Source organism: Aythya ferina, assembly GCF_964211825.1.
Source record: "Aythya ferina genome assembly, chromosome: 1".
In the NCBI taxonomy this organism is placed as follows: Eukaryota; Metazoa; Chordata; class Aves; order Anseriformes; family Anatidae; genus Aythya; species Aythya ferina.
Window position 1 is genome coordinate 196,731,811 of NC_140296.1, and position 14,404 is coordinate 196,746,214.

Below are 14,404 nucleotides of genomic sequence, written 5' to 3' on the forward strand. Positions count from 1 at the left end.
TTTCAAGATGCCACAGTTTAAATTCTCAAAATTCTCACAGTTAATTTTATTTTCCTTTTCTTTTCTTTACATCCATAGACTTACTCACATAATCGAACAGAGATTTGAAGATGATTTCTCATTTTGCTATGAACTAACTGAGACCAAAAGGCATTTATGACCAATTTGAACCTAGAACAGAACTTCGGAGACACGATCTGAAAATCCTACAGACTAATTTAGAAATTACCTAGGTTAGCAATAGGAAGTGCCAAATACAGAGTTTCACCTAATTTCATAATCTTTTGTTCAGGACTGGTAGATTCATAATGTCCAAAGACACAGTCATGAAGCATTTGGGTTTTATCTATAAAAGTAAAGCAGATTCATTTTACTAGGAAGGACAATGAGAAGAGAAAGAGAAGCGTTATGTTTACCGGAAGGAGTAAAGCTCACAATGTGCTAGAGGTAAGTTGCTTAGCCTATGTCTATCCAGTAAATAAAATGGGACATAACCCATTTTCTTTCTCAGCCTGAGAAGACAAGCGGCACAGCATGGTTCCCATCTCTATGGCTATGTTATTTTGCCTTCCTCCCTCCCTCTCCCACCCCCTACATTGGGTGATCTCATTATAATGTCTTTTGGGAACAGCCCTGGTCATGCTAGCCCCTGAACTGAACGTCTTGGACACTGTTTGGAAGAGCTGACTTCTACAGGCCAAGAACCATACCATTGGGTCTGTTAGCAATTAGACAATATGGATAAATGTGAGCAGTTCTTCAGCCTGCATGCTGGATTTGGTTAGTTTGTGGGTATGGACACAGCTGTGTGATTCACTCATAAGAGTAAAGCTGGTTTTCTTGTGAAGAACTGAGCAGAGCTTGCCTTTATCAAAATGCCTGTGACAATGCTTCTAATCTTTTCAATGGGAGCTTAATGTTTAGACAAAGGAGGTTTGTGTTCGTGTTTCTTAGCTTAAGCAAATTCATAACTTCCATTGCTCTGAATACCAGGCTCAACAAAGTTCAGAAGATGGAGATTTAGGCTTTTGTACATGATGCTTGGACTGCTTACGCATTTTGCTCCTAACAGTAACTGGGCAAAACACAGAAATGACCGCAGAAGCTAGGGTGGTTAAGTTTTAGAGGTGTAGAACTCAAAATGGAAGGGTCAAAATTTAATCTCAAGTTAGGAAATAGCATGATACACCAACAGAAATGTTGTTTTTTGACACCATTGTATTTTTGATACATATGTCCAAATTAGGATCTACCTCTTGCTTAGGGTACTCTCCAGAAATAGTTGTAGACTTGGGAAAAAAACAAACCAACATGGAAAACAATAAGAATTTACCTCCCTAATACTTAGATGCAAAAGATAATTTCAGGCTTGACACCTTTGAATTTATAGACATTAAGTATGTATTAACGCATTTCATAAAACACCTACTCAAGTCTTTCCACAATTGACCCTCTAGGCTCTGATTCAGAAAAAGTTAAATTAATTTAAAGTTAAATGCCATGCAAATAAACCCCTTGTCATCAAAGGAAAAATGGTTTAATTGAGGCACATGTTTAAAGACTATTAGAGTAGGTTCCTGAAACTATTTTTCTAGACATTTATCCACAATGAATTATTTCTCCCAGACTTTCTATGTGTATTTGCAGTCTTCCCTATCATTAATATCTTTCATTCACTTCAATGCTACCTCAAACTTAAAGGTGCTATGTGCTATGAACTCCTAGTCTAATTGTAGTAATGTAATTATAATTTAGCAAAGAAAAGAAATAATGGCACTCTAAAATCAGTTCACATTACAGTCTAACACTAATGCTTCTTTGAGCTTAAAAAAAAAAAAAAAAAAAAAAAAAGTTTGTGACATGTTAGGAGATTATTGGAGAATCTCACCATCTCACCTGTTTTGGATATGGCTCCATGCTTACATAGGCTCCAAAACATTTAATGGTCCTAATATTTTGGGATAATAGACCCAGGATAAGGATGCAATGAAAGCTGTTCACTGAAGAAGTCTGTGTAGTGAATGCAATAAACATCCGAAATATGTTTTCAGAATTGCAGTGTTTTGGAAGTGAAAAAAGTGGTTCTGTCCAGATTTTTTGTTGCCTCACAATGAAAACATATCTTCATGGAAATGGGGATATTTTCTATTGTTGAAATTGAAAACACTGCTATGAGTATTACAGTGTAAAGTTAGAAAATTTCAGAATTAATACTTCCACAGAACTAAGAAAACACTGATTCAGTTGTTCTGAATCAGTTCTACATCTTATTAGTGCCACCTTGTGGAATTACAGCAACTCACTCCCAGCTCACTGAGTAGCTAGCAGGGGATGCCCCTTCCTGCTCTGCAGCATGGCTAGAAGTACGCAGATATAAATATCCTGTCGATATAAACTAATTTTCCTCTGTTAAATTGATTAGCAGTGTGATCCTTTAGGTTTTTATGTAGTTAAACCTTTGATGAACCAGACATATCACAGAAGTATAAACTGAATTACTGAAGTCTGTATCCTGACAATAACTTAATACAGGGATACTATATGACATTGAGGAGGCAATGTTCTCTGTACTACACTGTCTCCATATAAAAGATTAGGCTTCTAATATATATATATATATAAAAATCAGGTGTAGGTATAAATCAGATGTTTGTTTGTTTGTTTGTTTGTTTTAGCTTTTTACAGCATTAGTTTCAAGAAAGGTGGTTAGAAAGAGAAAAGCTGTGCTTTCAAAAACAGTAGGATTTCACAATTATGTGCTTGAATGCAGGTTTGAGAATCCATTTGGTTTTGTCTACCCTAAGTGAAATTGGGCCATCATCCAGTCTCTGGCCTTGAGAGCATCTGTGGTAGCAGAGCTGCCACATCTTCAGAAGCTTGCAAATAACATGTTCATGCAGTTCATGCAGATACATGAACAGAAGCTAAATTATCACTCCTTCCTTCTTCCCCTTTCCTTGGTACCCCTGGGAGTGGTCCCAGCACTTTGTCTAGAAGTGCACCAGTTGGCACAGGCTGAAAACCTCTCAGGTCTAACTAAACAGTTTTTGCAGTCATATAAATGACTGAAAAACTATCCTGGCCCCAAGTAATTGGCTAATATAAATGGTGCCTTAAGATATTTACACTAGCAGGTGATGTTGCTGATAGTGTATTGCAGTTGCTGTATTTCAGCTCACCCTGCTGAAAGGCACAGATGGATTTCATATACAAGAAACCCAAATAGCTCTCAACTAGTTTTCTGTGATGTGGGTATACGGCTGTAGCTTTGGCTCAAAGGGTGCTAACAGACTGGCTGCTTCTGTGATTTCCAGAAATGTACTGATTTAGCCCTCCTAAAGGTGCCAATCTCGCTCAGCTGTCCCATGCCACCTTGAAAATAAATGTAAATAATTCAGTTTGAATTGGGTGATTTACCAGCCACTTATTCCATCTCCTACTGATTGCCATCCCTCCCACAGACAGAGAAATTACACTATCATCTTTTTAATGGTTCAGCCTTTCAGTGGTTCAATATTTTACTTTGGCTACCCAGATTCTATTTACTCAGTTGACTTGTTTTCCTCCTTGGTTACCTTAATAACTGAAACAGAAAACAACTGAATTCCTCCCTTCCCTAAGCTAATTTTCCCTGACACGCAGCATTTAGCATTCCCTGAAGGGGAAAAAAAAAAAAAAAAAAAAGTCATTTTTTTCCAAGAGATCCTTGTAAATTTGGTGGCCCATATTGGAAACCAGACAAAAGAGGTGACAAAGTAAGTCCATCTGTACTCTGGATTAAAAGCATTTTAGGCATTTCCTTGATAGTCAAAACAACATTTAGAGGCAGCTGAGCAGCTGGAAATGACCAGACTAATTAGAGGGATATTTACTGTTCGTACTGTGACACTAAGCCTTTTTTTTTTTTTTTTTTTTTTTTTTTTTAAGCCTTATAAACTCTGGAGAATTACAGATATCAGCTAAAGATTTAAAGGAATATTTAATATTACATTAAACATATTATGTCTAAAAAAGGTGAATATTTCAAACTCAAGCTTTGAACTGGTACTCTGCACTGTCTTTTTAAAATTTATTCAATAGTATTGTTTTGGAAATAGTGTGTTTTCCCCTTTGTACTGTTACTCCCTCCACTATTTATTCCCATTAACCTAATTCTTGTACAGTTCGGTAAACACTGACTGAAACTAAATGGTTGCAAATACCAAACGAACATACATGTATAAAAGAGGAAAAAGGATGGGGACAAAGGGAAGGGCTATCAGAAATTTCTGTTTCAAGCTCAAGTCTAATCTTACAATGGTCTGAATTTCACAGGAACATAAGGACTGTAATGAAAACAACTCAGTGGACAATTTAGCATACCAACTAGAGAGGTGAAAAGACTTTTGTCTACGTGCCCTTTCCTGGACCTTGATTTGGGAAAGGAACAATATCTTAGGAAGACCTTAAGAGTGTGAGATTTAAGAGTGAAAATTCTTAAAGTCTGGTTCCCTTTTTTAGGGGAGAAAACAAAACAAAACAAATGGAAACCCACCACTGTCATGTAGGGCTGTGCTTAGGGCAACCTGACCTTGTGTGTGCTTGCAGGTAGAACATCCCATTATTGACAAAAGCAGGCACTGATGATGCCTGCTGTCAGCAACTGGCAAGTGTCCTAGCATATCTGTAAGACTAAGTCTTATGCACAGCCATGTGTTAGAGAACGTCCTTCACAGCTAGCAATCAATGCAATCACTGTGCATGCTAGCTCATTGTACTTCTTGACAAACTGCACCTGAAATCTCAGGACTGTCTGTGAGGAATGCTGCATACATACAGATTTATAGATACCATCTATCCTATTTAAAGATCATAAAATTAATCACAACACAGTTCCCTCCTATACTAAATGCCACATATTTCATTTATTTTGTAATAAACTTAACTTTAAGAAAAAAAAAATCCTGCATGCAATCCACAGGTAAAAAAAAATGGGATGGTGGGGTAGGGAATGGAAGGGTGTCTATAGCCCTGGTGTGTTCAACAGCTTGTTCTCTAGTTAGTAAATTTAGTGGCACATTTTGCATTCACAGTGGCTGAAAGAGAAGAGCAGAGACAATGGATTGTACTTCAACGACATTTTAGGTAACAAGATATAAACCATATTTCAATCCCTGATGCAAGGTAACTGAATTTTAATCCTCTCTCACAAAGTCTCTCCTTTTAATGAAAAAAAAATAAAAGCCTTATTTAAATATGCTTCTTTCAAATAAATTTCTTATATACTAAATACTGCCTTAGAGGTTTGGGGGCTTGTTTTTAAATAAAATGGTCTGTACAAACTAGGACTGCAACAGAAAGCACTGAGGTTACTGTTGCTTTTTCTGTCTGTATGTAGGACCAAGAATACAGTATGGCCAGCATACATTATTCAATTCATCAATTACTCAATTCATTAAGAATTCTAAGACTGCATATGGGCACTGACACTGTTAGGAAAAATAACACTTTTTTGAAATTTATTGTTTGTTTGGTTGGTTTCATTTTTTCTCTACTTTTTAAGCAATAAGATCTATAAAAATAATTGTGAAAACCTCAAGAGAAAGTAATTAAGAGATCATTCTTGAATGTCATTTTCATGTTATTTACATGTCATAACCATATGAATGTAAGATTGCAAAGTCACTTTCTCATTCTTCTATTAAAGACAATCTATTCTGCACACACATCAAATTCTATGCAAAAGAATAATGAACATGATTCACCTGAGATATGATAAAACAGGTTTTAGATTTTTCCTTGGAACTAATCAGGACTTTGAATGCAAGTCACTTTACAAGTAGAGTATTTTCTCTTTCTCATCAGATTATTCATCCCTTACTTGAGAGGTGATTTTTTTCTTGCTTTTTGTCATAATTGAAGTATTTTTGCAAAACACTACACAAATGTCCTCCTGAATTGCATATAATAATTCTTGTTTGATAAGATTTCTCAGACATTGCTCCCCCTAAACTGATGTGGTCTCCTAAAAAGTAACTCTTCCTTACAACATCAGCAGCAATATGTAACAGCTTGCATTTAAGCTGCATGGGGTTTCTACTTGCATAAGTGAAGTTCACAGTACACCTACACTTATGTTTTTTCATTTCCCTTTTCATAGAATCACAGAGTCATTTAGGTTAGAGAAGACCTCTGAGATCAAGTCCAACCATTAACCTCGCACTGCTGAGTCTACCACTAAACCATGTCCCTAAGCACCACATCTACATGACTTTTGAATACCTCCAGGGGTGGTGACTCAACCAGTTCCTAGGCAGCCTGTTCCAATGCCTCAAAACCCTTTCAGTGTAGATTTTTTTTTTTTATTTAAACCTCCCCTGGTGCAACTTGAGGCCATTTACTCTTTTTGCTTGGGATAAGAGACTGTTCCTCACCTTGCTACAACCTCCTTTGAGGTAGTTGTAGAGAGGAATAAGGTCTCCCCTGAAACTACTTTTCTCTAGGCTAAAAAAACCCACTTCCCTCAGCTGCTCCTCATAAGACTTGTTCTCTAGACCCTTCACCAGCTTCATAGCCCTTCTTTGGAAGGGCATAGAAGGTGCCCTCCAGCACCTCAGTGTTCTGGTAGTGAGGGGCACAAAACGGAACACAATACTTGAGGTGTGGCCTCACCAGAGCTGAGTACAGGGGGACAATTTGTGCCTGCTGGCCACACCATTTCTGTTACAAGCCAGAATGCCATTGGCTTTCTTGGCCACTTGTGCATGCTGCTGGCTCATATTCATCTGGCTGTCAACCAATACCTCCAAGGTACTTTTCTTCCAGACAACTTTCCAGCCACTCTTCCTCCAACCTGTAGTGTTGCATGGGGTTGCTGTGCCCCAAGTACAGGACCCAGCCCTGAGAAATTTTCATTTCCCTCTTAACCTGACATCTGTTTATGCTGCTGCAGACATGTATCTTTTGCTACCATCTGTTTGTTTCAACTGTTCCCTTATTTTCTTTCATACTATAAAGATTCCCATTCTGTATCTTCTTCCTCTCAGCTCCAGTTGAGTCTCCTACATATTTCTGTTTGTTTTCCACCAGTGCATTGACAAATCTTTTCATCCAAAGATGTCCCATCCTGTTTGAAAGTATCCCATTTACTGATGGACTAATGCTCAACTAGTGCTCAATACCCACCTACCAGCTGGCCTAATCACCATTTAGAAATTGAGTTTTCTATCAAGTCACTTAATAATAGCTGATTCATTTTTAAAAAATATATTCAGTTCTACTAGCTGAGTTACCATACATGACTTATTCTACTGATTGGACAAGTTCTGCACCAAGCTTGTAAATTTAACCTTTGGAAATCTCTGGAATCAGTGAATACACAAGTGTTAGAATCATGAGGACGTAACAGGTAAATTTGAAGAAAAGCATTTGCTAATCTTATTAATCATATTGTTTGTGTGTGTGTGTGTGCACGCATGCCTAGTTCAGCTTCTCTATCTGCAGGTCACAATTCTTAAGTTTTGTCCACTCTTACATTTTCAAATGAATGGGATTTGTGGGACTCTCTTACATGCCTCTTCTTGCAATACGACTCATATATTAACTGTCTGCAGCTATGCTCATTACAGTCAGTTCTTTGAGATTTACTCACAGCATTTCCTTCAATAAATACTGGAAGCATAAAAAGATATTTATACTTTTAATATAAATAAAATAATAATAATAAAAATATTTATACTTTTAATTATATAGGTTCATATAGCATGAACCTATAGCAATATGAGAGGAAACAATTCCTGAATAAAAGGTTAGGAATGTTTCTTATTTTAGAAGATGAAAAGATTTAGTTTCGTTGTTGTTATTTGTTTGTTTTGTTTTGCTTTGCTTTGTTTTGTTTTCTGAATTAACTGAAAATCTGGAAGGAAGAAGATAATTGGAGTGAAAGACCAGGGAGTGATTTTTATTTTGAGAAAGGGAAGGTATGGGAGTACATTGCAAAGACACAGACTTGAGTAAACTCAGAGAACTAGCTTGTTGGGTATCCTGGGAAGGTAATCTAAAGAATAAAGGATTACCAGAAAGATAGCAATTCATGAAGAGAAATACACTAAACATCCAAGTAGAAACTCCCTAATGAAATGTAAGATTCAAAACAGAAAAGAAAGTAAAATGCACAACCCCAAATTGAAGGATACCTGTAAAATGCAGCAGTCTGGGAAAAAAGAATTGCAGCAAAGAAAGCAAAAAAAAAAAAGAAAATATTGTTCAATAACATAATACAATCCCAAAAGGTAAGTTATATTCTATGATATATTTACCTAAGTGCTGCATGAAAAAAAAAATAATAATAATAAATAAAAAACCTCTGTTCTCTTCATACCACTTAAGATTCTCTAACTGTTCAAGAGCATGTTTTATGAAAGGTAGAGGTAAGAAAGTCAGAGCTAACATGCCTTTATACACATCACAGGACAGAATAAAGAATAAATAGAATTAAAGATGTAATTTAAGAGGAATTGAAAGAAATTAGTTTGTTTAGTTGAAAAGACAAAAGAATGGGATGATGAATGAAGGTCACAATATAAAAATGGTTTCCTAAAATGTAGGAGGAAATTATAATGAGAATTAGTTTTTCTCTGTAATAATTGCAAAATTAGAAACAAATGAAATAATAATAATAATAATAAATAATAAAAAGAACAACAAAGAATAACTCTGAACTTATTTTTCCTTAAAGAAATTTACAAAAAAATACACAACAGGTAGTGGTGAAAGAGAATAATGTAAATGCATAAAGAAGCTGTGGGATTGGATACTTTTACAGTAGAGTTATATAAACATCAACAAACATGGCCTAGGTATTTAATTGCTCATTGCAGAAAATCCCAGTCCTCCAATTCTTTAGTTACAGAAGAATACAATCAACTCACACTGCATTTCACTGCTATCACAGGTTTCTAAGAATGAACCTAGTTAGTAGAGAAGACAGTTGGAACCAACCTTCTGAGCTATAATCAAAACCAGCTATGCCATATGTAGCATTTTGTTTGTATAAATAAGTAAAATGCAGTTCGACTCTCTTGTTTTCATTCCAAAACAAACAATGTATTTGCAATATTAAGTGATATCCTATCCCTGTTGCCTGGATTAATCATTTTATGCCATCTGCAGCATTGACCTGTACGTGACACCTTGAATCAATCAGTATTAATATAGTGGTTTGGAACTGAAGATCAACAAAAATAGACATATCAAATAGTCCCCTCCATGCCAAATTTGAAGGAAACAACCTGTCACTTGGGCTTTATATAACAGATACGTATGACTCCAATATGACTGATAAGATTACTTTTCAACAAAACTACATTAAAACTTTTATTAGCCTTCTGCAGTTCTCAGCACCAGCACATGGGATTTATCTTGCAAAGCAAATAAAAATGCATATGGTAACCCAGACAGACTCACACTGATAATGCAACAGCAGCCTAAAGGAAAACTTAGTATCAATGCATAATAGCCCTGTCGCCCTGTGGACATAAGCAAAAAAATGCTTTTCTGCATGCAGATCTTCTTCCTAAAATAAACACTCAACTGTCTTGCTGTACTTTCTGCTGCACTTCCTAAGCCTGCAGCAATCTTGCTCAAAAATCTTGTGTACATATATATAACAGTATGAGAGACTTGTCAGTTGAAGGGAAAAGTGGGGGGACAAGAAATATAATGAATATGACTTCCTTATTGAAGCCTTTAAGAAAAGAGACATACATGTATAGTAAAGGTAAAGCCATTAGTGAAAGACAAGGTTAGAAAGGTTATCAGCATTGCCAGGGCATGGACACATGTGAGGGGTACTTCAGCCTAGGAGGATTCCTATGTACATACATATGTACATACATATTCCTATGCATGCTAGGTATGTACATATTTTTGGAAAAGAAAAAAAAAAAAAAAAAACACCATATTTCTAAAGATCATTTTACTCTGATTCCCAGTGGGGGAAGAGGACTTCACACATTGTCAGGTAACTGACTCAAACTTTGGGCTTATGGGGAAAAATTTATACCTAATGTCACATTGGAAAAAAAAAATATATATATATTTCCTGGATTTATACACTTTTGACCTTAAATCATTTAGTATTGTGAAACTTGTTAATAAAGTATTTCTGAATAGTGTCACAGAAGGAAGACTACTGATAGGCAACATTTAAATTCATTAATTAAATGATATTACTCTATGCTATGAACCCAGAAGCTTGGAGAGTGGATATATTGCAAATCCTTAATAAATTAATAAATGGGTCTAAGAAATAGTTAAAAATAGATAATTTGCCTTAAGAGTAAGATATCTCTGTAGCAAGCCCTCTTCCACTTTTACTTTATTTAAAAAAAAAAAAAAAAAAGGCAAATGTATGAGTATTATGAGTATTGACCCAAATTTTACCCAGAATATTTAAGCTTTACCAGTTCTGAAAGTCGCAGTACATGCAATACACTAAAATTAACATCTGGAAGATGACACACCCATTAAACAGAAGTGATTAGGGTAGGAGCCAGAGAGCCAGTTTAACCAGCTAGCTGGAGATTTTTTTCCTTTATGTGATTTCCTGTATCATCACGCCATTAAAATTCACAGCACGGGGGTTCTACGAAAAGAAGTAAGAAATAACATAGCTTCTGGTTGTCCAAAAGATAACAGAAGGCTAATGTAGAGGGGCCCAGACAACAATATAAAATCAGAAAGTGTAAAAACTGTCTTAATATTTTTGCTATTTTATCTACCAAACTATGCTACATGCCAGTCAGATATAAACCAGAACTTTGTTCACTTCAATCCTTTATTTCATTACTTTTATGTTATATCCAGTGTCACAAGTCTAGCACACACTCAGAAATGCAAGAGCTTTGGCACTATGACAGTTGGTAATCCCTATTAGAAGTTGATACTGCTGTTGAGAAAGATGCTGTTTCTATTTTCTGCTTTAGGAGTACTCACAAAGTTACATTTATTCAGTCTGATCAGACACCTGATCAGAATCCAGATACAGCTACTTCAACAGAAAAGTCATTGGCTTTCTCAATGGTCATTCACAGAACTAACACTTCCAGGCTTCTCTGGAATGACTCATTTACCCAGATTAAACACCAAGTAGTTATCTTTTTAATGATATGCAGTTGCACAATGATGGATGCAATGAAGGCACTGGTTGCCTCCTTTGACGATGAGAGCTGGAAGAACTCTGAAATTCTTTTCTAGAATGAAGTTTTGCAAGTGCTTTCTCACAAAGATTTCATTCTGTCATTCTATAGGCACACTGAATCTGTCCCATTTGGAAAAAGTCACTGCCAGTAGTAAATTTCCCAGTGGAACTTTCCAAGTTGGAGCCTTTTCACACAGGACTTCTATCACTGTAGCAGCTCTGTGTACACTGCATGCAAGCATCTTTAATATAACTGAGTCATTGTTAAAAACTTCTCTGTATACCCTTTCCTCTCAAATGACACCGTAAAAAAAACAACAACAACAACAACAACAAAAAACTACACAAAATGAGGTTGTATTAATCATTACAGATAATTCTGCAAGAATGAGATATGAGACCAACCTTATGCTTCTCCTTCTTATGCTACCTTCTTCTTCTTCTTATGCTACCTGAAATCAGTCCATCTGATCCCCACAAACCTGTCATGTCAGGAGACTTCAGACAACTGGAAGTGCATGAGGTATGTTTAAGGTCTTTTCCTACTTACACAAATTGAGCAATCCTTCATAACACAGATTTCAGGGCACACAATCTGTCCCACAGAACTGTAGTCCTATTTTTAAGTTGAATTCACAATTCTTAGGGTGGGAAACGCCTACTGTGCCTGTATTTCAACTGAATTTACATTGCTGTCTTCAGTGAAGCCATCTGCAGTATGAGTGCAAATAAAAAGAAAATTTACCAGCCCCATTACTGATGTAATTGTGTGGTATTTCACACATTCAATGTGAGTGCCCCAGATGTCACCATAATGGTAAACTTGCCAATTTTTAAATATCAGGCATAGTATATAGTTGCAACCTGTGACAAAAAAAAAAAAAATATCTAGCTTTATAAAGCGAAAAAGGCATGCAAAAGCAAAACACAATTACAATTTTCACTTTTGAACAGATGAAAACTAGGAATGTTCATCTTCAAAGTAATTACATACATTTCATAATAATCCTCATATTCATTCTTTAATAGAGATGTAAAGACAAAAAACTACTTTAACTATAACTACATGCCAGCCCAAAATTTAGTTTTCTAGACTCTATATTCCAGATTGATCTTTTGGTAGTTTTAAATTGCTTATTGTATCCTTTCACTTCTTAATTTGGAAGGTTGCACTAAGGGTACTGTACACAAGTGTACTAAGTCATGTCATCTGACAGGACGATATTTAACTGTCTTTCATACCAAGAAATGACAAAAGTAACTGACATGAAGAAGAAAATACATGGACAGCTCTTACATCAGGAAGATAAAAACAAGTAACAGATTTGAATAAAAGTTCTTTTGTTTTTACAAGAAAAAAAATACAAGTTTACGATACAGGATACCTAAGATGAGAGTATGATATATGACAATAAAGATGCATTTTTGTACACTGTACACAAAACAGGGAGAATTGCTCAAACAAATGCGGACCAGGCAAGAAAGATATGAGCTGATATATTCTGATAATATGAAGTGCCACCAGAGTAAAACATGGATAACTTTTAAACACTTTACTTAGTGAATAGTCTCTCTACAAACAATAATTATAAAATTGGTCTTCTTACATTCAATGGATTATTATGAAATAAATTATAAATAAACTGCAGTAAAGACAACAGAATCTAGATCCATATATCTTTAAAAATGCGATCATTTAATATATAAAAACAGCAATCTAATGCAATGATGATTGCATTGATGATTGCAGTGATGATAATGTAAATATAAGAAAGCATGCAATCTAATAAAGTAACACCATGACTATTCAGAAAATCAGAATTATAGGTGTTTATGTGTATTTTTCACATTAGAATGTGTTTCTAAATTCTTTTATTATCATTATCATTTTTCCCTCTCTCACATTGCTACTTGAGAGAGGGAAAAAGAGTGCTATCATTTGGGAAACAAGTCTAGTATTACAAAAGAAACAATGACCACAAGGCTATTTTGTATTAGTCTTATTTTCAGAAATACTAGAATGTTGCAAAGGATTGCCAGGGAGGTTCCATTACTATTTCTAAAAATGAATGTACTGGTTCAGTATCATTAGAAGGTTTTCAGCCATAACTTTCCCTTCGACAACACAAGGATTGTTCCTGATGGGAAACTCTAAGGAGAAAGCAAATGGTTCTTCAAATTATACCTGCAAAGGTTGTCTTTGTATTTTTTGTATTTCCAAAATCACCTTGGAGAAATGCTGCAAGGGATTGGAATCTAGCAATCCAGTAACAAAATACAAGTGCTTACAGATATGGACTTCTAGATATATATAAATTAATCACATTTCTAGGAAACTGGCCTTGCATTACATCTGCAATGCCGTGAATTATATACAAAAATACACTTAAATAATCAGAAATACAAGAGACCATTACTACCATTATGCATTTTCCAATAAAAAGCCTGAACACCCATTTGGTAGAGAGAAGAAAGTGAGGGTGTATTATATATGAGTATACATCAAAACAAACCAATTCCTGATACTATAAATTTACAATGTTAAAGGTTGCAGTAAAACAGACACTTTAAATTGCAGTTCATTTATTACAGTTCACAGAATAGTTGATTGCCATGCATCCACAAATCTCCACATCTGTTTCCTTGTTCAGGATGGATATTTCGCTGTACTTTCTTACTAAAACAGCAAATTAAAGGTAAAATAATAAGAAATAAACCATACATCTTCCCCCTCATACATCACTTTCCTTTAGCTGATAGCACATGTAATAAAATAAAGGCTATCAAGTATTTGAAGAGGAATCTCTGCATATATTTTCAGAATACAGCCATGTGTGTCACACACTGAGTTGCTACAATTTCAGCTGTTCCTTCTAATTGTCAGTTTAAAAACACTTTCAGCTCCAACAGAAAGATTAACTAAGCCACACCATATCATTCTATCTCAAACACATAAAGCAGATACAAAACGATTATTCAAGGTCACTGAGTGAAATGGAAATGGAAATTGTCTTGCATTTCCAGTTCTCCTTTTGAAGGGATTAATTCAAATATACGAGAATTTCCGATGAAATATTTCCACTGCTTTGGATGCACATAAGCATCCATGGCAGCTGCTAAAGTGTCTTAGGAAACTGTGATCTAACTTCTAGCTACATCCACAAACACATGATGTAGTGTTTGTTCCCAGTTATAGCATGAACCTAACTCATACTTTCCTTTAGA

The 14,404-nt window shown here is 35.4% G+C and overlaps 1 protein-coding gene across 7 annotated transcripts in view; it reads right to left on the minus strand.

Annotated features, from left to right (window-relative positions):
* The window catches only part of CACNA2D1 (calcium voltage-gated channel auxiliary subunit alpha2delta 1), a 425,824-nt gene that overhangs the window by 63,266 nt on the left and 348,154 nt on the right, over positions 1-14,404 (minus strand). The window lies entirely within an intron of this gene.